Source organism: Ixodes scapularis, unplaced genomic scaffold (assembly GCF_016920785.2).
Source record: "Ixodes scapularis isolate PalLabHiFi unplaced genomic scaffold, ASM1692078v2 PGA_scaffold6__148_contigs__length_123643588, whole genome shotgun sequence".
In the NCBI taxonomy this organism is placed as follows: domain Eukaryota; kingdom Metazoa; phylum Arthropoda; class Arachnida; order Ixodida; family Ixodidae; genus Ixodes; species Ixodes scapularis.
This window is the reverse complement of record NW_024609881.1, coordinates 42,888,267-42,909,861: the sequence shown is the minus strand read 5'-3', so window position 1 is coordinate 42,909,861 and position 21,595 is coordinate 42,888,267. Positions and strand designations below refer to the sequence as shown.

Here is a 21,595-nt window from a genome sequence, read left to right as displayed (position 1 = left end):
GGCACCCGCATGTGCGCCCTGCGGAGCAGGCCGCATAGTTATATGCGCTCTTTCATCGAAATAAAACCGGTTTGTATCATAATCGTAGAGCATGCAGGTTGCCTTTCGACAACTGCGCTACGTGAAAGAACGCTCAAAACATTTTTAACCGCCCTAGGTTGCGTGACAGCGACAACGGCGCATGTGCCGCAGTGCAGTTACCCGGCAGTGATACCCGTTGATACCGCGCCGATTGTCACCAGGTAGCAGCGAACAATAAACGACGGGGGCGACGCCATCGGCTCGCCCCCTCCACATAGTGTACACTTACTCTTTTAAATACCCTAGCACTCTTAAAAGCTCACAAGGTGGCAGGGCGAGCAGACAACAGACCTGTACCTTTTGCCCTGCCAGTAACTCTATGGAGCTGAGCTGCAGGATGAAGAAGTCACAAAATATTTCTAACTGTAATTCCATAGCTTACAACTACTCATGGAGGATGCTAGACGCTTGACAACCGGGCAGCTTTGTACTGTAGCCGAAACTTTAGTATCAGGCAAAGAACTCTGCGCCACCCATCGAAACGACAATCGAAATCAACATCAATGAGACTTGTATTGACTACGTATATATGACAGTTTCTATGCTTCGGTGTCATCTAAATCTTCGTTGATTTCATATGACAAGTTCGGCAAAAGCTGATTATGACGGGAATAAAAAGGTACAGGTTATTTAATAACGGAAATTATAATCTGAGCTTTAACTTGAGCTGTAAAAGCAAACTTTTTTTTAAATTAAATATTTTGAGGCAAGGTGGCGCAAGCTACCGCCCTTTATAAAGGAAAGAGCCAATATTTATTCATCCATCCATCTAGGTGCGAAGGTACAGAGACGCAGCGCTTTGGCGGGCCAAGGAGGCTTCGATCACGCAGCGAGTCCGGCCAAACTTGGTTGCGAGTTGTGCCATTTTCCCGCGACACTGCGCTTCCGTAAAACATTGCCACGTGTTCTCCACGGGACCTCTCAGGAATACACACGGTTTTAATTAACTTCTCCGGTGAATGACGAAGCACGGGTAGAAAACGTGTCTCCAGCACGCTGCCGCCAGCCTCCGCAACGTTCCAGAAAGGCGACTTCTTAACATACAAGATGGCCATCCGGTGGCTTCACTCGCGGGAGTGGAAGCGCGACCCGGCGCAGCCAAGCCAAGCCCAGATCTCGTCTCCCGCGCGCGCGCGCTTTCTTTTGTCCCTGCGTCTGCGTCGCCATTAATATTATTATTATTTTTTTTTTGTGGCTACTGCTGGACCGTTAGAGTTGGACCTCGACCGCGCTGGATACGCCCTCACGCTCGGTACTTTTCGTCTTCGGAGTTGTGTGCGATATCAGCGATGTGGTGTGTATTTGTTGCACGATGTACGCGTTCGTGAAGTTCACTGGTGGTGGCAAATCGATTGTACCGATCTCGCTCATAAAACTTTTAGGCCTAGATATTGCCGCGCGCAGGGCTGAGAAAGCAACGCTCGGTGACGGACCTCCAGAAAGTTCCGGTTTATTCATGTAGCGCACGTAACTTCTATTATTTATATCCATGTATCTTTTGCTTTTGTTTTCTAGAAAGTGCGTGTTCATTCTCGCCCCAATCACGCGACGCTCGAGCCGCTTTCGCCGAATCTTCGAGATAGCGACGCACTCTAGGTAAGAGGCCGCCCGCGACCTTGTTGACTCAGTCTCGCCTCAGCGTTTGATCGTGCTGCTTCGCCGCCTTCGACGCCCGCGACGCTCTGTTGTTATCTTTCTTTTGTACCCATTTATTTTTGGCACAAGTTCGCCACATTAAACGTTTATTTATTCCTGTTTATTTCTTGTTTATTAGTCACCACCCGTGACAATATGAGCAAGATGTTATACCCCAAACGGAATAGTTCTGGGTCTCAGAAAAAGGAGAAGAGGACGGTTTCTACAATGCAACGGTGGAGTTGCTTGGAGGTATGTATATTCGTGTGATACCTTTGTTAGGATAAAATGTTCAGGAATCGTCAGTTCGGGAGATTTTTGTGCTAGTTAATACTCGCGTGGAGCCGGGCGGCCGGTCATGAGCAAGTGCGCTTTATTTCTAACAAATGCACCCATCGTTCAAGTTCTCGCGCAGTGAGAGCGTATGGTCACACAAAACCTGTAAATCGGGCTGGTTGGAAACCGGTGTGACGAATGCACGTACTTTTTAAGCAGGACGGCTGCATTCGAGGAACAAAAACGAAGAGGGGAAGTGCCACCCATGAAATGTTTACAAAAACATTTTTCGCCCATGCGCTAGTGCGAGGCAGTGTGATGTGCTGTGATTGCATGTTCTAGTTCTAAATCTCACAGAACAGTTTAGAATGAGAAGCGGTCTCATTTCTCCCTTCGCTTAATTTTCTCAAGGCGACGTAGCGAAGAGGAGAGGGAGTGAGAATCGCTACGCGAGTACATCCCGTCAACCTCGTTCAGTTGCTTCCTTCATTTCCAAAAATACGGTCATCCGTTAGCCGTTAGAAATATCGCTGTACGACTGATGTCGGGGGGGGGGGGGGGGGGGGGGCTTGTAGCGTCCTGACTGTCGCCCCTGCCTTGATTAGTCCCAGCTTACAAATCCCATTTTTTGCAATTCGTTTAGGTCTCGGCCCAACATCAGGACCACCCGGTAGAATTCGCCTACTGCCTCCAAGATTTTCACTGGAGCTAAAGTATTTCATACACTATCTCGACTACAGATGTTTTAAATAAATCGAGGCATAAGTTCGAAGACACCTTTCATAAAATTTCACGAAACTATAAGAAATTTGGAGCCTGTGCGAGCGTATGGACTAACGTAAGCGGCTGCACATCGGCTCATTTGTAAACTGTTTTAGGCTACATTGTGCGAGTAGATGGGAGAGAAGGATATCGAAGAAGGATGTTCTGTATGGCAGAAAGTGCTAGATGTTTGTCAGACGTTAGGAAAAAAATAATAATTCAGTGTACATAATATTTTTCGTCGGGTGAACAGACGTCTTCAATGAAAGCCAAAGGATGCAAAACAAGCGCAGCTCATTGCTCGACAGAAATTGTGCGAAGATTAGGACGACTCCAATAGAACAAAAAACTCAAAATGAAAAAGCCATGGCATAATTTTCTTTTTATAATTTTATATATAAATAAACAATCTTTTATGTGCTCATGCAAGGCACTCGTTGATGCTCTCATTTCTGAGAACAATGATGGTGAGGTCGGAGAGCAGTGAGAGTTCAGATGCAGAGACCAATTCACTTCGTCAAAAAATGCAGTCATCGCCCAAGTTCGAGAGCGCTTGAGAGAGGAGGAGTACAGCAGGCGGCTAGGCCTTACCCTACACAGTAAAAGTTTTTACACCCTTAAGGGTGTCAATCAGTTTGTCCCAGGGCTAACACCCTTAAGGTGTTCAGAAAGCACCTTTCCATAGTGGGTGCTTGCCCAGCACCCTTGGCAAACGGTGGTTGGCATGGAATAGGCGCCCGCTGTGGTGGCCCAGTAGATGCTGGGCCACCCCAACCAATCCAGCGCCGGGAGAGTATTACGCGACGTTTTGGTTGTTTAAGGTCACATGGTGCTCTTTCGACGCTGGATTTGTTGGGATGGCTGGTAGATTCCGCCGCGCTCGGACGAAAGGTGATATGAGTACAAGCCCCAGTGAAAATTTTATAAAAATGTGGCCAGTATACATATCAGAACTTGTAAATTGCACAAAAATCATAAAAGGTATTCATATTCTTATATTATTGTTATATGATTTACAGCTTATGTTTACTGAACACATTTACACTTTTTTCACTTAAGGGGATTGCAACTTCACCACATACGAGGCACGTGATAAATAAATAATTTATGTTCAGTGATAAATAAATAATTTGTGTTCAGTGTTCACACTGAACACAACTCACTTCATGAAGAAGTAATACAAAAACAGCTCGTTGCAAGCCACATATATCCCAGAGGGCAACTGGATAGTGCTACAGCGCCCCCCCTTCTCGAACTTTAAGTGAGCAAACAGTGGCCCCAAACATCGTACTGCACGGCTGAACCATTGTAAGCATCACGGGCTGCCAGAAACGAAGCATGTGGAGCTTTCCTGGTTGGATAACACGTGACAGGTTTTGTTTGTCTCAGAGGATTGGAGGAAACACGCTTCACTTATCATTTGTCCCCTTAGCGCATCTATTTACTAATTGGAAGCATGGTAGAGGGGGTGCTCTAGCCTTGACTGAACCACAGCAGTATTTCAGTAAGTGACGCTCATTATATCAATTAGAATGCGTTAAATTGACCATTTATTAAACCGTAAGAGACAAATAAAAAATACAACGCATGCCGACATAAAAATACTATCTGCAAACATTTAATGAAAAATATCACAGATTGAACTCGCACTCTACGTCAAAAAAGCAAATGTTTCAGTAGAAGACGCTACCCTCTTGCTCATGTACAAGGAAAATTATAAAGTTCTGGAAGACGACTATGGATGTCGCACTTATACATCTAAATTTTAAGCACCTCACCTACAGGAGGTCAGCATACGTTATCACAGAAAGTGTCCAACATTTAAAGATAGAAAAAAGAAACATACCTATATAAACCCTCCTATCATTCGTTCTGTAAGAAAAATAAAATTAACCTGATAATACTGGCGAGAAAACTGCATTATACACTTTTAAAACGGCTCACCAAAACATCTCTTCAGCTACGTACCTGTGTGTAAACTTTGTTCAAAAATTTAATTACGACTGTCCTTCGAGTTATGTCACTCAAGCAAAAAAAAAAAATCTCTCCAGAACAACCAGCGTGCTAAAGGCCTTCCATTCGTACTGGATGCCGAACAGCCAATATGCTGCCAAGAACATGCAGAGCCCCTCTCAGCATGAAAAACAGAGAACAAGCGCTCGCAATCCACAACAAGGTGAAGAAAGCTACATCGTCCAGCTCTTGCTTGTTGTAGAGGACACATGGTGCCGGTGGGGTGTTCTCGTCCTGCGTAAGGTAAAAGCAAGAAAGCAAAACACTATTATTTGCTGCAGTTAAGGCCGTGAGCATCAGCCTCCACACAGGCATAGAGTGCTTATGTGTGAACAAACCGGCGTCTGCAGCAATGTAAAACGACCCAGGCAGCACAAGGTGTTGGGCCAATATTGGAAGAGCATTGGCAAAAGAAGGTCCAATGATGGTCCACTTTAGCCAATCTGCACCCAATATTGTCTATGCCATTATATAGCATCTTCAGTGATGGCCCAGCTTTTCCAATGACCAACCAATATTGGAAGCACATTGGCATAAAATGGACAATGTTGGCCTGTCAGTTCCATTGGGTCGCGAATATTGGATGAACACTGGTATAAAATGGGCAATCTTGGCCTGTCAGTTCCATTGGCTTGTGAATATTGGATGAATAGTGGCGTAAACCGGACAATTTTGGCCTGTCAGTTCCATTGGCTCGCGAATAATGGATGAACACTGGTATAAAATGGGCAATCTTGGCCTGTCAGTTCCATTGGCTTCCGAATATTCGATGAATACTGGCGTAAACCGGACAATGTTGCCCTTTGAGTACCCTTGGCTTGCTAACATTGGATGAACACTGGAATAAAATGGTCAACGTTGGCCTGTCCGTGCCGTTGGCATTCCAATATTTGATGGGGACTGAAAATGGACACTGTTGGCTTGTCTGCAGCATTGGCTTGCCAATGTTGGATAAACACGAGCTTATAATGGTTACTGTTGTCTTGTTAGTACCATTCGCTCATCGTCATTTCAAAAACACAGTGGCATATAATGGTCAAAGTGTGTTAGTCTCACAACACCATTGGATTAATAGTGGAAGCAAGTTGAAATAGGCTGGTTTTGGCAAATTTCGTTTTACCTCAACAAGTTGAAATTGCTCGAGCGATTGTGAATTTAATGTTATTTTTTTCAAAGCGCGATTCAGGTGCTTTTCTGCAAAGTAAACAAAACAATAACAACGTACACAACTTAATGGCGAAGTTTTGCTCCTTCACTGTGCATACTAAGGAGTCGCGAGCGATATGGGCTCATCAGGACCGCCCACTGGGAAAAAAAAGAAGAATCGATGTGCGCGTTATAGTCACCATAATAGATTATTATGTTGACTTTATGATCTCGACAAAAAAAGTTTCGTACACTGACTACGGGCATGTGGGCTTCACCTCGTGTCAGGTGAAGAACTTCTTTGCGATTGATTGGAACAAGACACTATTCTGAAATGTGGTTGTACAATGACGGCTCTATGACTTTACGGCACTACTGGTGCTACAATAAGAGCCCTAATGCCCCCTACATGGCGCCAAGGCACGGACAGCAGACGACAATGTTGGTTTGATTTAGAGTCTAGCCCCTTTTTTCCATATTTGATTTATCACTGTCTCTTTTCAATTTTGACATTAGGCTCTGAGCTGATTTCAGAGCTTCGTGTCTGTCAGTCCTTCTCCGTCCTCTTGCTGCAGAGTTTATCATGTATAAGCAATCTCTTCTACATTGTTTTTTGGAAACCCGGAAAGCAAATTCCAGCAGAGAGAAATGAAAGAATTCGAGAGAGAGAAGTATGCAGGGGAGGGGTCGCGCCGACGGCCTCGGAACTACTCGGAACTAACGTCCCTGAACGGGTTCCCCTCCCATTTTCCCCACGCCGTCACTAATCTCTCCTTTGTGGGTGAAGAGGACTCGACGACCTTGAGGGGGGAGGACACTGCGCATTCCTAAGCTGACAGTGCCGGGGAAGCTACGCGCCGGCCGGACCAGTCATCACCTGGACCGCTCTCTGCGCGTGGTTACGGGAGAGAGTGTGATCACGTGAATAAAAATAAACCTGAGATTGGTTCACCGAGCTTCTTAGCTTCCTCTGCACTCTCAGCTTAGGGGTGATGAAGTCCAGACCGCGAAACACACGCACACACGCACACACAAGCACACAGAAAGTGGGATCGCGAGCACCAAGGCCACATGATAAGGCAACGACTGGAAGGCGGTGGGGACGGTCTCCTCAATTTCCAACACGCGCATCCGCGAACTGCAAGTGGGCAGGTGCGCTTCGCAAATTATGCATGTTTTTTTTATTTTTATTTTATTTTATTTTATTTTTTTATTTTTGTGGCAGAAATAGCTTTTTCCTCGAAGAAACAAGAATGACAAGATAATCATGCTGATACCAGGACACCGTGGGTCCGTTTCCAGGTTGTCCGAGTGTACTTGATTGCTTAGCAGACTGCTTTTATCGGGCGAAGCGGCTCGGCATCTCCGCCATCCATGGGCAAGAACGGTGGTTCTAGAGTTCCGATCACCAGCAGCGCATTTCGTCTTAGTGCCAAGTGCGATCTTCAACATGCGGATTGCCAAGACAATGGATATTCTTTCGGCAGCGCCTACATACCGGTGATCTTCCTTTGTTGTGGGCATACATGTGACCACTAGCTTCGACGGACCGGAGACACGACGGACCGCTTTCTCTTCCATGTGAGTGACAAGGAGAGGTCCTCTTGACCATTGGGGATGGGTATTCTTGCCACGCAATGTACGTTTTGTCACTTTCCGATGAGTTTGAACCGTGTCGGACTCTGTGCCAGGGATCTCCGACGAGTTCAACGCGGAATACACAGCGATCGGCCCGAAAAGCCCTGTACAGCCCTATTTGTAGTGATTTTTATTCTAATAGACCGCGAGAGACGTTCTGATTAGGTATTTCTGTGCTCGAAGTTTTTTTTTATTTCATTTTTGTTGTTAAAATACAGCTGTCATTTTGACGGCGGATGTGTGCTGCAGTAAAAAGTCCTCCAGGTATGTCCAAAGCCGAATACCACAAAGCGTTGAGTAGTGCTTATTTGACAAGGTTCGGCTTGTTTGGTGCAAGTTGAGTGTCAGCTATGTCACCGCGCTCTGCGAGTGTAATTGCCACTAATTGTCTTTACACGGCAAGCTATTTTATATGCGTAATTTTTTTTTTGAATTCTTGATTGATTCAAGCATAACATTTTGTTCAACTGTCATGTTCTTACGTGTAGAAATATTGGTGCGAACTTAGATGGCGAGATTATAATTCTTAAAACTTCTTAAAGCTAGATGAAAGGTTAAGGGACGCCATGATGTTGCAAGATTAGAGCTAAGCAATTGATAAAATAATCTTCGTACTATTCGAATATTTTTTTTTTTTAAATCACTATAAATATCTGAATCTAGACCGATCGAGCTTTGAGTAAGGACAAGTCGGACGAACAAAACAATAGTAAGCGCCTGGGCAGTCTTGCTAGAAACAGCGTCTCAGCCGAGAAGGGGGAAGAAAAAGCACTGTCAAAGCCAGCGTACGAGCTGAACGGGACTCAAACCTCGGCTGAAGACGCTCGCGCGTTCCAGCCTTTACAGTGCTTTCTTTCACCCAGTCTTAGCTGAGACACTGATTTCAGCAAGCTGGCCCCGGTGTCTTACCTGCGCATCTATTTATTTTAGAAGGCAGTACTAAGTTTTTAAATACTAAATAATGAAAAATGATTCACTGGAAAAGGAACTTTATCATATAAAAAAGTCGGTAGGCTTTCCCGAGATTTTATACTTGAAGAGCAACTGAACCGATTAATCAAATAGTTAATTAAAGAACACCGATTACTAATGAAGCTATGTTTTATTTTGATATTCATTATTGACAGGCGTAAGAGAACTGAGAGCCTCTGAAACCCTTCACCTGAATCCAACCCCCGCTTCTGTCTCTTTCAGAATCCTGTGGTCATGCCCCTGTGTGGTATCCCCTTCCTCGCCCAGCCGTCTGCCCTGTCCACTACCGAGCCTGCCGCCGACCCTGCCACCGAGTCTGCCCAGGCCCCCGTGGATGTACAATGTTTTAAATATATTTATTCGATCTAAATAAATTATGAACTGTCAAACGTTATGAACAATTCATTTGCATGCGTTAATGATTTCTAATGTGCCCAAATATGGTCAAATTGCCGCATTTATTAGATTTTAGTATAAGAAAGAAAACGGTGCTTCAGGAAAAAGGGAAAGATACTTGCGTGGTTCTCTGCACTGTTTTTGTGACACTGGTTAGAACACTGGCTGAAAAATAGCATCTAATAATGTCATAGACAATGGATGCAAAAATTTGCCAGTGTATTAAACTGGATGCCAATATTGGAATAGCCGATATTTAAGCCAATGTTGGTTCAGCCAACGGTGAAACTTCTATGCCAATATTGGATAAAAAAAGCGGAAACCACGTTGGTCCAATGTGGGCTAGAACGTTGGCAAACCAGTGGTCCAACATTGGCATCAATGTTGGACCACCATTGGATCGGGTAGCGTTTTCGAAAATGCCAACGTCAGACCAATATAGGAACCATTTTTTGCCAACATTGGGCCAACGGAAGTCCAACAATGGTGTGCTGCCTGGGGAATGAGGAGTTACAATCAAGGCAACATCTCGACATGAAAGTATTGCGATATAGGTAATCTTGGGGACACTTTCGAATATCTATTTCTGTACCAAGATGCAGTTGCGAAAACTATTTGCATTTCAGTAGTGAAATACTTTTGCAATATATATTATGATACGCTGCTAGACTTATGTGTCTTGCTACATTTATTGTTGGAAGTGAGCTGACAGGTTTGGAGATAAAAAAAAATAGAAGCAACATCACAAATCCGACGCATCACTGGTTCATTTTCTCAATGAATGATTTTTTTTTTTTGCTATCAGATTTCGCCTTTACAGCGGCCGCTTTTCTTTCTGCAGACAGCGGCCTTCCTGTGAACATTTGAGGTTATTGTTTGGATAAGAGAACACCAACAAATCTACAGATGAGAAGCAATATGTCCAAAAGGGGGAGAAGACAAAAAGCAGGGATGTTTGGGCAGACGCGCTTTGTCAGCCGGTGTCATTGGTCGCCAGCGTTCTTTGGGTGCAATAATGGGTTCTTATCGGTATCAGCGAACATAGCCAAGGAAAGGCAAGTTTCAAAAAGAAAATGGGACAAACACCAACAGAAGGCGGGGAGCTCAGGGGCTACAATATATGTCGGCCACGAACGCACTTTTCTCACCTCGCCACCCAGCATTTATGAACCGTATATGTCTGTCGACTGACCATAATGGTACATGTTGATATTTGTACCTTGCTCAATGTTAATTTTGCTCCTCCTCTACACTGAACAAATGAAAATGAGGTTTACAAAAAACAGCAAACATAATATTGTCTTGTATGTAGCCGTAAAAATTAATATTAACGATCTACATTTTATGTACAGACACCGGCCATTTGAGCTCCTCCGTCCGAACACCAACCTGTGCAGCGATAATCCAGCATGCAGCGCGTCGAGCATGGCAAGGTTGACGGCTGTGGTTTTCAACAGTGGAGGGGGTGATTACACAGAAACAGGCGCTCGTAATAATATATTTTTACAGCTATTTATGACACACTGTTGTGTTTGCACCTTGCTGCACCCCTCGAATTCGTGACAGACAAAGGTGTTCTGAAAAAATACACAATGAGCTGTAATACTGTTGAAATTTGGCCTAGTTGGTGAAGCATGTCTACGGGTAAAACAGCGCGAACAAGGACACAGGACAGAGAAGATGTACAAAGACTGAGCGCTGACTGTCAACTGTTTATTTTCAAAGAAACGCCTAAAGGCGTGGTCACACCAAACAAAAATTACATCACAACACATGACCGTCCCACATGATCGCCACAAGTTAAATCCCCTCATAAATGCCAACTCACAATCATAAAAATCTATCGAAGGAACGCTGACAAAGTTGTCCTTGAACTTGGAATCGTAAAAGGCCTCCGTTATCTCATTAGTTCGTTGGTGACTGTGTCTTCTCAGGACCGTGGTATTTTCCAAAACCGGAGAACAACTACATCTGTCGCAGTGAGCCGCCATATTCCCTGACGGAGGTGCCCTCATCGAACACGCGTGTTCACGTAATCTATCATTAATGCAGCGACCGGTCTGGCCAATGTAAACTTTTTTACAAGTCAGGGAATTACTGTAGAAACCCCCATACCCACTCAAGAGACAAACTTGTTTTCATGCTTCTTATCACGTGCGGCACTGACAAGCGATCCCCTCTCCACCCTCGCACATAAGCGTCCCAGCTTGGCCGGTGCTGAGAAAGCAACCGGAACATTGTGGAATCGCGCTACTTTCTTTAACCTATGCGCCACCTTATGGATTTCTGCATAGACTTCCTACCCATAACTACCCCCGGATTTGTCACCCTCCTCAATAGGCACTCGGGCACACCTACCAGGAGATTGCCAGGATTGCCGCCCTCCAAAAGTTTGTTGGCCTGGCTACGAAAACTCGTCGTCATTTGGTGAGGACATGAACTGACGAGCGACTCCCAAAGACTACTGGATATGACTCTCCTTTTAACTATTTTTTAGTGACTCGAGTGGAACGGAAGCTCACCTTTCTTCGATTTTAGGACAGTAGCGCCAACACACGTGAGAGCCCGAGAAAGTTATCTTAATGTCTAAAAACTGAAGAACATTCCCAACCGGGTCTTCTTAAATGGCATATTCCTGTCCAGGTGTGATAGAGGCCTAGCCGGAGATATAGGGAGCGACGTCATCTATGTATTTAGATGCTTAGATGACTTTTTGGTGTTGTTCCGAACTGGTTCTGGCCGGAAGAAAGAGCGTGTAATTGCAAACATGTTAGACGTATTCAAGGGTCATGCCACGGAATTGAACTTCACCAGTGAAGACCCTTTTGGGGTTTTTCTACAGTTTTAGACATTAAGCAGGGGTGAAAGCAAGCTTCAGCCTTTTGGAGCAGGTCTGGGAGCAGCAAAGATGCCCCTTTGGAGCAGCTTTGGAGCAGGAAAGGTTAAGCTTTGGAGCAGCTCAGGAGCAACAAAATCGAGTTTCCTAGCAGTATAAGCAAATCTTGGAGCTGCTTGGTGCTATAAGCACTGATGTGTTTTTCGAAATACAAAAAGAAATATAAATAAAAAAGCTTCTCCATGTGACGTTCCAGAAGCATTTCCAAACATGAGCTTTCCTTAAATATATTCTAGCACATAACAAAAAGATATTTGAATGGCTGCCATTGATAACTGCCCTGCTGGTAGCGGGTTGCCTCTTCCTAAAGAAAAAACAACTTAAGTCTCATGAAAACAAGACATGTTCACTGTTTAACAACCTAAATCGCACGTTCCATAAGTAAAAGCAAAACCATTTCAAGCTGCAATAGTATGGTATGAAATAAAGTCCCATACTGACTACAGTTCATCATTAGGAAATTCAAATGTTTCAAGTCCCTCTTTAGCAAACAAAGGTATCCCAATACTCTGAACAGAGTACAAATCACAAGTATTTTAATACTTAATAGAGTACAAATCACAAGTATTTTAATACTTAATAGAGTACAAATCTACTCTGCCTGGTAAAACTACAAATGCAAAATATTGAAAACTTCATACAACCTATAACGTTCCTGTTCATACTTGCGTACTTAATTACCCTTACTAAAAGAAGCATCACTGACTAAATAGAAACAAGAAAGCTTTATTAGGAGTTTAATGAAAAAATGACTGACAAAACTAGCAAGCAAGACCATAAAACGGAAGGTTTTCCTTAAGTCAATTGAGAGCACAAGTTTGTTTCTTGCACAGGGCTTGCGTGACGTCAAAATGCCCAGCTCTTATTGGCTGCTTAAAAAATAGTGGGTTATCTCAAGGCACCTACACTCTAAGAAAAAAGGGGGCGCGAGTTGCTCCCTTAGGGCAGCAAATACGCTGACACAACCATCACTCCCCTTGGGCAGCAACTGTAGCGGGAGCAACTGTTGCGCCCCGTCCGTTAGTCCCTCACACTAGCACCCCCAGGTCCAACTGTTAAGCCCTTGCACTTGGACCCCTGGGACTAACTGTTACACCCTTTCAAATGAACTCCGAGGACCAAATGTTAGGCCCTTGCACTTGGACCCCTGGTACTAACTGTTAGACCCTTGCCTTGGACCCCTTGGACTTACTGTTGCACCCTTTCAAATGAACCCCGAGGACCAACTGTTAGGCACTTGCACTTGGACCCCTGGGACTAACTGTTGCACCGTTTCAAGTGAACCCCGAGGACCAACTGTTGAGCCCTTACACTAGGACCCGTGTGAGTAAATGTTAATCCAAGACATTTGGTCCCCGGGGACTAAACTTTAATCCTTTACATATGATCCCAAGGAACCAAATGCTTAGTCTCCTGGGACTAAATGTTCCCGTAATGTTTCGAACCGTGGTTAAAAGCGCTAAAAAGACGAACACAAGAGAGAATACAAACACAGGAGCTACTCTCTTGTGTTAATGCTTTTAGCACTTTTAGCCATGGTTCAGAACGTTCATCGCCAACTAGCACAGGTACTTTCAGCTCCCCTAATGATGGACACAATATTGCAGTGTTGGGAATGACATTGTGTGGTTCAAGACAAGCATAGCTTTATTTTTGCATAAACATGTGTTCGACATTTTAAACAATTAGTACATGGCGCAGCACTTCGCTTTAAACTAGGCGAAAAAAATTGAGTATTACTTTTCCAGGAAACTGAACTTCATATATACCTTGAATCCTCATTCCCTTCTTCTGCCACATGGCACACAGACGTTTAAAAAAAAGTCTAATTTCACATTTGGCAAAACAGTAAAAGCATAAACTTGACAAAATGAGCCTTCACGTCGAGTTATGGGATATTGAGGAAAGCAACAAAATGCGGGACAAAAACGGGACGAGACATCTTTGCTGGTTTGTCCACAACTACAGCTTAGAAAGCTTAGAGAAGCCTCCCCCTTGACCCCACCTCGAGGTTAGTTCCTTCATTCCCTTCCCTTCCCCCGCCCATCATTACCTATCTTTTTGAAGCAGGCTGTCGCCACGGCTGCCGCGGTTGCTGTGGGCCAGACATGTTCCTTCCTCCTCACCCTCCCCTCCTTTCCCCTATCTCCTCGGGTTTCCGCTGCGATGGTTGTCGTAGATGGACCAGAAATAAATGTGTTTGCTGCCATTTGGAAAGATGTCTCGTCTCATTTGTGTACCACATTTTGGTACTTTATTCAATATCCCAGTAAAAGCATGTGGAAGGTATCCTTGAAATAAATTGAGCACCAGCTTAGCCATTGATTATGCCAATTTCCATCAGCACAAGGGGGCTGGCCACGAGCCCACTGTCAACTCCTATCATATGGGACATGAGTTAAAACGTTCTGGTCTCTTTTGGAGGAAATTACATATTCAACGCCCAATACAGTGCAGTCGTTGTGCTCACTGCAGCCAGAAGAGTGGGTTCTGCGATTTGCAGCTCATCAACAGACCCAACAAGTGAGGTGGCATCATAGATGCTGCTGCCTTCGTAGCCCACAGCTGGATATGTTGGAAGCTCTGCAGGGTCCTAAAAAGTGTAGGAACAAGACAAAATTATGTTAATAGGCGCTGAAGCTCATAAACTTCTTGTGATGGCAGTTTTCTTTTCAACTTACGGCCCTTAGACTGATTTTATAAAATTAACACGCAGATTGCATCCCCACATGCCTTACATGAGATGGCATTTAGGCCATGACACAAAAGCACAAAACATCCCACACATTGAAATGTGTGCTGTTGCATATCTCTTCATTACCATCCTACTACATTTAATTATTGCTCTAGAAGGTCAGCTGTCATTATAAGTCGAAAGGACGAGGATGAGAGAGAAAGAAGTACACAAAAGAAGCGCTTGTTGTCACTCTCCCTCGTTTTTGTTCTTGGGGCTTGTGTTTATAATGAATAAACATATAAGCGACTAGCCTAAATGAGAATTTTTGGGCAGCTGCCACATGCCAAGGACATCCATTTGCAGCACTACAACCTTGTAGATTTCCACTTCCTCAGAACAAACATTTTTCTCCACATGAAAACATATGCCCGTTTAACAAAGGTATGAAATTCCAAAAAACAACAAATAAACCATATACCATTACGTGAGTACATTCTTAAGAGGGTACTCCACCAATTTTTCGAGCTACCCAGACGAATCACTTATTCTAAATACCCACGCTTTGCTCTTCCAGGCACGCTACTCAGTTTCTTTAAATTCAGCATAGTTATTGAGGAAATGCATAATGAGTTGATGCCAAAATCAACATTCAAGGTTCTGCGTGCTTTCCAGTGGCGTGACGTCACGGGCGATAAGACTTAGATCGAGCCAGCACTCTAGGAAACAGGCTGTGCCGCAACTTTTTAGTGAAGGCTGGAGTAAGCTTCCCTAGCTTTCATTTCACGTCATAAAATGTCTTGTAACCAGTAAGAAACCAATTTTACTGCCTTCCCCTCTTTTACACACACACATACACAGCATCAAGTTTTAAACTTCAATAAGAAGATTGAGTGCAAAAAGAGAAAACTATTTAAAGCCCGGACCACCTAGAAACATAGACACAGCGATACTTCTGGTGCAGGCATAAAACGCATTTGCGAAGCGCCGGCAGTAATTGTGACATTTTAGCAGCTTTAAAGCTTGCGAAATCCTGCTCCACCTTTTTTACTCAAACAGTGATTGTATGCAGAGGGCGAAGTGAAAAGGTTGCTAAGAACGTTTTCAGAATATAAGGTAAACTTGACGTCGGTTCAAGTCCCAAGTGATTCAATGCACTAGAGGGGCATTCGCTGCGAGAAGTGACCAACAAGGGTAGCCAGCGCGTCGACCGGCCTGATACTAGCTAATTCATCATAACCAAAGTCAGGGGAAGCAATTTTCGAACCCTCCCTTGGCTGCAACTTTCTTGATCCTTTCCGCAAAATAATTTAGAGTTAAGCTAGAGATGTGGTGTCAGTCCATCACTTTACTAACTTTCTTATATACAAATTCTTTATCAACTAGCAAGTAGTCTTTATATTAAAAGCGCCACAAGGTGCACAAGCCCTTTTAACTTTTATTTACCAGAATTTTTTCTCCACGAACCCAAAGCCGGGGACGGCATGTTGTCGTGAGAGCGCTTAGGAAACTTGGGCTTTTCTGGAGAAATGATTGGAGGATTCATTCTATTTTGGCTCCACCGCACTGGTAAGTGCTGTGAAACTGCTAGTAAACGTTGAGGTACAAACTAAAAATCTCCGGACTCCTGTCAATCCATTTTGTTTGCTACCGCGCCGGCAATATCCAGCCACGAAAGTCACCCAACAGGAGAGCCACGGAGTGCTTGGCGGCAACCGTTTTGCTGGAATCGCGAATGTAACGCAATATCCCGAGATAGCCCACTCAAAACCGAGGGCACATTAGGTGAAAATAGGGGGTGAGCTAACCTTCAGTGTCCAAAAGTTAGCCCACCTTTAGCCCTGAAGAAATGGAGATTCATGCAGAAAATAAGGATGGGCTATATTTCAGGGGATGGGTCTTCTCTCGGGATATTAGGCTTCAAAGCTATGAAGGAGTATTAATGTCCTGTTCCAATTACATTGCTAATTGTTAAAAAGCAACTCCATTCCATTTTTACCATTACTGGGTTACAATTCATTTAACTAAGTCTGCGACCCCGAAACACGAGATATAATTTTTTTTTCCGGGGGTGTGTATAGTATTGTAAATATCAGATGTCAAAGTTTCGTGTCGACGAATTGGCGAAGCCGAAACTAGCAGCGTAGCATGTTGCCAACACTTACAATGAGATACCGTCGACGCTGTGACTTAATTGTCATCCAGCGGTCCCGCTGTACGCATGACCGGCTCAGTCGCACGAGGACTTACAAGACATAGAGTAAGCTGCTCATTTCTTTTTCTCTTTCCGCTCCGCTTCGTAAATGAACATCAAATGCAGTAAGTGTTAGTATGTACAGGGTGTCACAAAAGAAAATTTACACGGTCTTTTTTACCGCAAAAATAAACTAGGCATCGCTGAACACTCATTCACCGCCCAAAGGTAGCGCCAGAGGTCACAACCAGATGCCAAAGTTTCAGCCCGATCCGATAAATTAATCAAAAGTTATAAGTGATTTTCTGAAAATCTCAATGGCAAAATGGCGGCCGACGAAGTTTTCAAACACATGGGGCTTTATGGCACCAGAAACCAAAAACGGGCAAAAATGGGCTCCATTTTCTAATTGAAATTTTCAGAAAATCACTAGTAACTTTTGATTAAGTTATCGGATTGGGCTGAAACTTTGGCATCTGGTTGTGACCTCTAGCTTTATCTTTGGGCGGAGAATGAGCGTTCGGCGATGCCTAGTTTATTTTTGCGGTAAAAGAGACTGTGTAAATTTTCTTTTGAGACACCCTGTATTTATAAAATTTCCGCTTGAAAAGCGACTGCTGCGAAATAATAGGACACGCGCAGTGCAGGTGCAGCGCGTCTGTATCGCTATAATTGTGTGTTGCTCGTGAACAAAAAGAAAAAAAAAGAATGGGAGACAGATGCTGTTCACAAGCAGACACATGAAGGCTGGTGCCTTCATGTGTGCTCATGAAAGCACCCTAAAACAGGGGTGGAACTTATGAAATGTACTTGGGAGCAGCTGAAACAGCTGTTTTGGAGCAGGTTGGGGAGCAGCTAAAACTACGTTCTGGAGCAGGCTAGGAGCAGCACAGATCAGTTTTCACTGCACTTCAACTTGTGCCTTAGACAAGCACAAGAGCAATTTCAATTGTGCTTAGCAGCATAAATGAACATGAGTGGTTAGGGACCAAGGTAAATGGGATAACTGTGTAGCAGATACGAAAACTTGAAACTTTGTGAGCCTTAATGAGAACCAAGAAGCAAGTACCATATGTCTCTGTATATAGTGTCCTTGGTAATTTCTGAGTGGCTTTCAGCTGCTCAAAATTCAAACCAGCAGTGCTTATCGCACAACCCACACGTGCTATACATAGTAATTATATGTGCAAACCACGTGGCGTGCGTATGCAACGGACGTGTAGTTGCAACGGACGTGCAGTTGCAACGGACGCGCAGTTGCACGGAGGAACAGGGCAACGAATTTTGTGTTTATCCTATTGTGCGACTCAATATTGAAGCAGCAGGCTACGATTAACAGAGTTATTGTATTTGAAGCGATAAGCACGATAAGCAGGAGCAAGGTTAAAGTATGCCGAGCAGATCTACCGCTTGCGTGAGGGCTGCTGGCCGGCAAGGTTTCGGATCGGACCGCATTTCAATTCTATCAAATCACGATTTATCTTGCTGGAATGCAGGTTCCAACTTCTAACAATGAAGTACTAAAAGGTATCATTTGCTCATTTGTTTTCGAGTGGCTGACGTTCGAATCCTGGGCCGCAGAGCCTCCGGCAATCTGACGCTCAACGACTCGACCTCACCTCGGCCGACTTGCTTAACCACTTATGGTTCAAGAATAACAACCCAGTGGCAGGTTGTGTAGCGCTTAGAACCCGAGTTTTTTCGCGCGCTTCCGACTCGGGATACGCAGGAAGAATAAATAGTACAAAAGATTGCAAGGCCGACCAAGCTAAACACGCGCATTGTTGCCAATCGAGTCGATAAAAACCGAAACTAAGACAAAATACAATTTTTTGGCGCATGTTTTGCGATTTAGCGCATAGTGGCGCAAGGTATTGGTTGTGGCACAGTTTATGCAGCATGGCGTAGGATGGCGCAGAGAAATGCGTCGAGCGCAAAATGGCACCATATCGCAGCCGTTTCACCCCAGTAGTGTACACTTGTTAGAACTGCTGCGGCTGGCAGTCGAACGGCGCTTCTTTATATCGGTGAAATTGTGCGAGTCTCACATACACACTACAACACTGTTATCGCGAACACGACATCGGCACATTTTTGCATTTTACTTCGAAAAATTATTGGCGACTACGAAATTTTATCACCTATATTATAGACCTAAATGAGCTCTTTCCGTAGCAATAAAAAGTTTTGATGATATCACTTGGTTTCTAGGACAAAAACCGAAATAACCGGCGATCACTTGTTCGCGCTAACAGTGTCGTGCTCTACTTCAACTTTGTCGTAATTGTTTTGGACTTACGTACTATGCATACTATGTAACTCCAAAACACCTAGGAAAATGCTTAAAGTATGTGACAAGTGTAGGACGCCCATGGAAACATCTTGAAATACGTAAAATTTGTGCCACATAAACAGTCGCCGATTGATGGCCGGTAGCCAGCTAACCTGCTTGTGAGCAGCATCTGTCTCCCATTACTTTTCTTTGTTGTGCGCAAGCAACTAACAGATAATAGAGCCATGCTGCACCCGCTGCAGTGGCACGAACACGTCCTATTATTCATAACAGTCGAATTCGCTCTTAGACCAACAGGTTCATAAATACACACGAACACTTATTGTATTCGGTGCACATATACGAAGCAGAGCGATAAAAAAAAAAGAAATTTGCCGCTTACTTAGTCTTAAAATTTCTCGTGTGACGGAGCCAGTCGTGGGAACCGCGGGATGACCATTGCGTCATGGCGTCAACGCGCAGTTCGTTATCAGTGATGTCAATGTGCTACGCCGCTAGTTTTGGCCTTGCCATGTCCCCGACATAAACCTTTGACATCTGATGTCTTCAAAGCTATAAACACTACCGAAAAACAAATCATATCTGGTGTATCATGATCACCAACTCCATCATATCCCCAAAATTGAAAAATTAAGTAGGGTTGCTGTTGAAGGGGCAAGCAGGTCTCCAAAACTTACATTTGGGCGGAGGAATGCCACATTCCTTTCCTTGACCAGAGATGGCAGTGCACACAGTGCGGCCTTGGTCAACATTTCTGCAATAACAAAAGCCACGAAGACAATTAGTACAAAATCAAACAGGAAATGAGGCTGCAGAAATTTCGAAAGTCGAACACAGTGTAAAAAAGTTCCGTTGTTAAAATTAAATTAGAAACTCCTGGCTGTTTCCTGTGCACACATCAATCAAATTGAAATGTGGAAATGCCAAACTGTTCAGTCATATTAGCTTAGACACCAAAGATACTATTCGCTTCTTTGCGCCACACCATAAACCCTCATGTCAAGACATTGCATATAAAAGTTTTCAATGCAGTTACATATATATTTTTATAAGAAAAATATCAAATCGAAACCAAGGCACTCATGCAGTATGGTGGGATGTCGCACCTTTCCAAAAGATGATAACCTGAAGTGAAGCACTAGCACTCTGCAAATGTCTACACCAAAAAAAAAAAAAAAGCTTTTGTGGTTAGAACGCTGGAAGTTACGTGAATTGCTCCACTCCTCATGGTCCCATGCTCCCCACAACCACAAGTAAACCTTTCCATGTGCCCTCCTAAGAGACAAAATTTTCTTCCATTTGCTTTGCCGCACTGGAAGCTTTTTTGTGCTTTTTCGTAAAAGTTAAGATGTACAGTACAGGTCTGTAATGCCTTCTGGATGTTGTCAGTAGCTGCCGTAAGAAACCTATTTTTAAAGGCCATCAATGTGACAAAGATATGTAGAATAAAAAATGTAACACCAATCACCAGTCGAAAGTGGATGTCCTTTTCATAATGCTGGACGATGTGGTGGCAAGATAAATGTATTGACAGTGTGAGAAGTGTACATGAGTGACTGCATTAAATCTGATAGTACAGCCTTGATTTAGGTACTGAACTGACCAACCAAGAGCTTTCAGAACAATGTTTTAGAATGCTCAGAGAGGTAAGATTGTAGCATCAAAAAATTCAGACAGGTGGGTCCCGTAGTCGTCGCTCAGTCCCCAACCTGAAAATGTTTGCTGTCTTGAAAATAAGAGATATGGTGTATTTACAACTTGTTGATTAGGTCCGTTAAGGCGGGTGCGTTGGACTACCTGAATTGGAGCCTGGCCAGTTCGGCTGCTGCCGGGAGACGGGCAGAAAACTTAAAAGACTCAGGACGGCTGGTACCTGTCACTCGACACTTGAGTTTAAATGGCTCTGCAGCACGCTCCAGAGATATTTCAGGGAGCGGTATAAAACCAGTGTTGTTGCATTTGCATCCATCCTGTCACATAATGGCAGAGACTCAAATATGACAGTGATTAAACGGTTGCATAAGCTGGCTGTAGCTCGAGGGGAGTTTTATCACAAGATATGGGTGACTCAGTGAAAAATCTAAGGCCAAGTAGATCGGCTTAATTGAAATACCATTAAGACCAGAGGCTGGATTCACAAAACAATCTCACAATGAAAAATGTCTCTACGACAAAACCTGAAAACAAATCCGTATTCACCAAATAAAATTGTCGTAAAATTTGTGTGATGTGCGATGAAGTCCTACAACAACCTCCAAGGTGTCTTACAAACGTTTTAGTCAACATGGCTGCACGTCAATTGGATACCTTGCCGTGATCCCGCGACAACCGAAGAGTTTAAGGTACAAGCGAGGGCCATTTGTTTTGCATGTTATCGTGCGTTCCGGTTTCAAGCAGCAAGAGAACAGAAAGGAGGATGCAAAAATACGCTCCCAGGACACAGCCCAGGATTCAAAAAGACGACCAAATTTGTCTTGCAAGGCCTAGAAGGGTGAGCCGGCTAGGCGCGCCATAGTGAATCAGCGGAAGGGGCCTCCTGCACGAGTCTTGAGCGGACCTGGTCGACCGCTTTCGTATGGATAGCGTGATATTGATTTGGTGATTAAAAGTGTTCCCCCA

At 44.0% G+C, this 21,595-nt stretch overlaps 1 pseudogene; it reads right to left on the bottom strand.

The window, feature by feature from the left end:
- Positions 1–14,129: 14,129 nt before the first annotated feature.
- Positions 14,130–21,595, bottom strand: part of LOC120840043 — an 89,269-nt pseudogene continuing 81,803 nt past the window's right edge.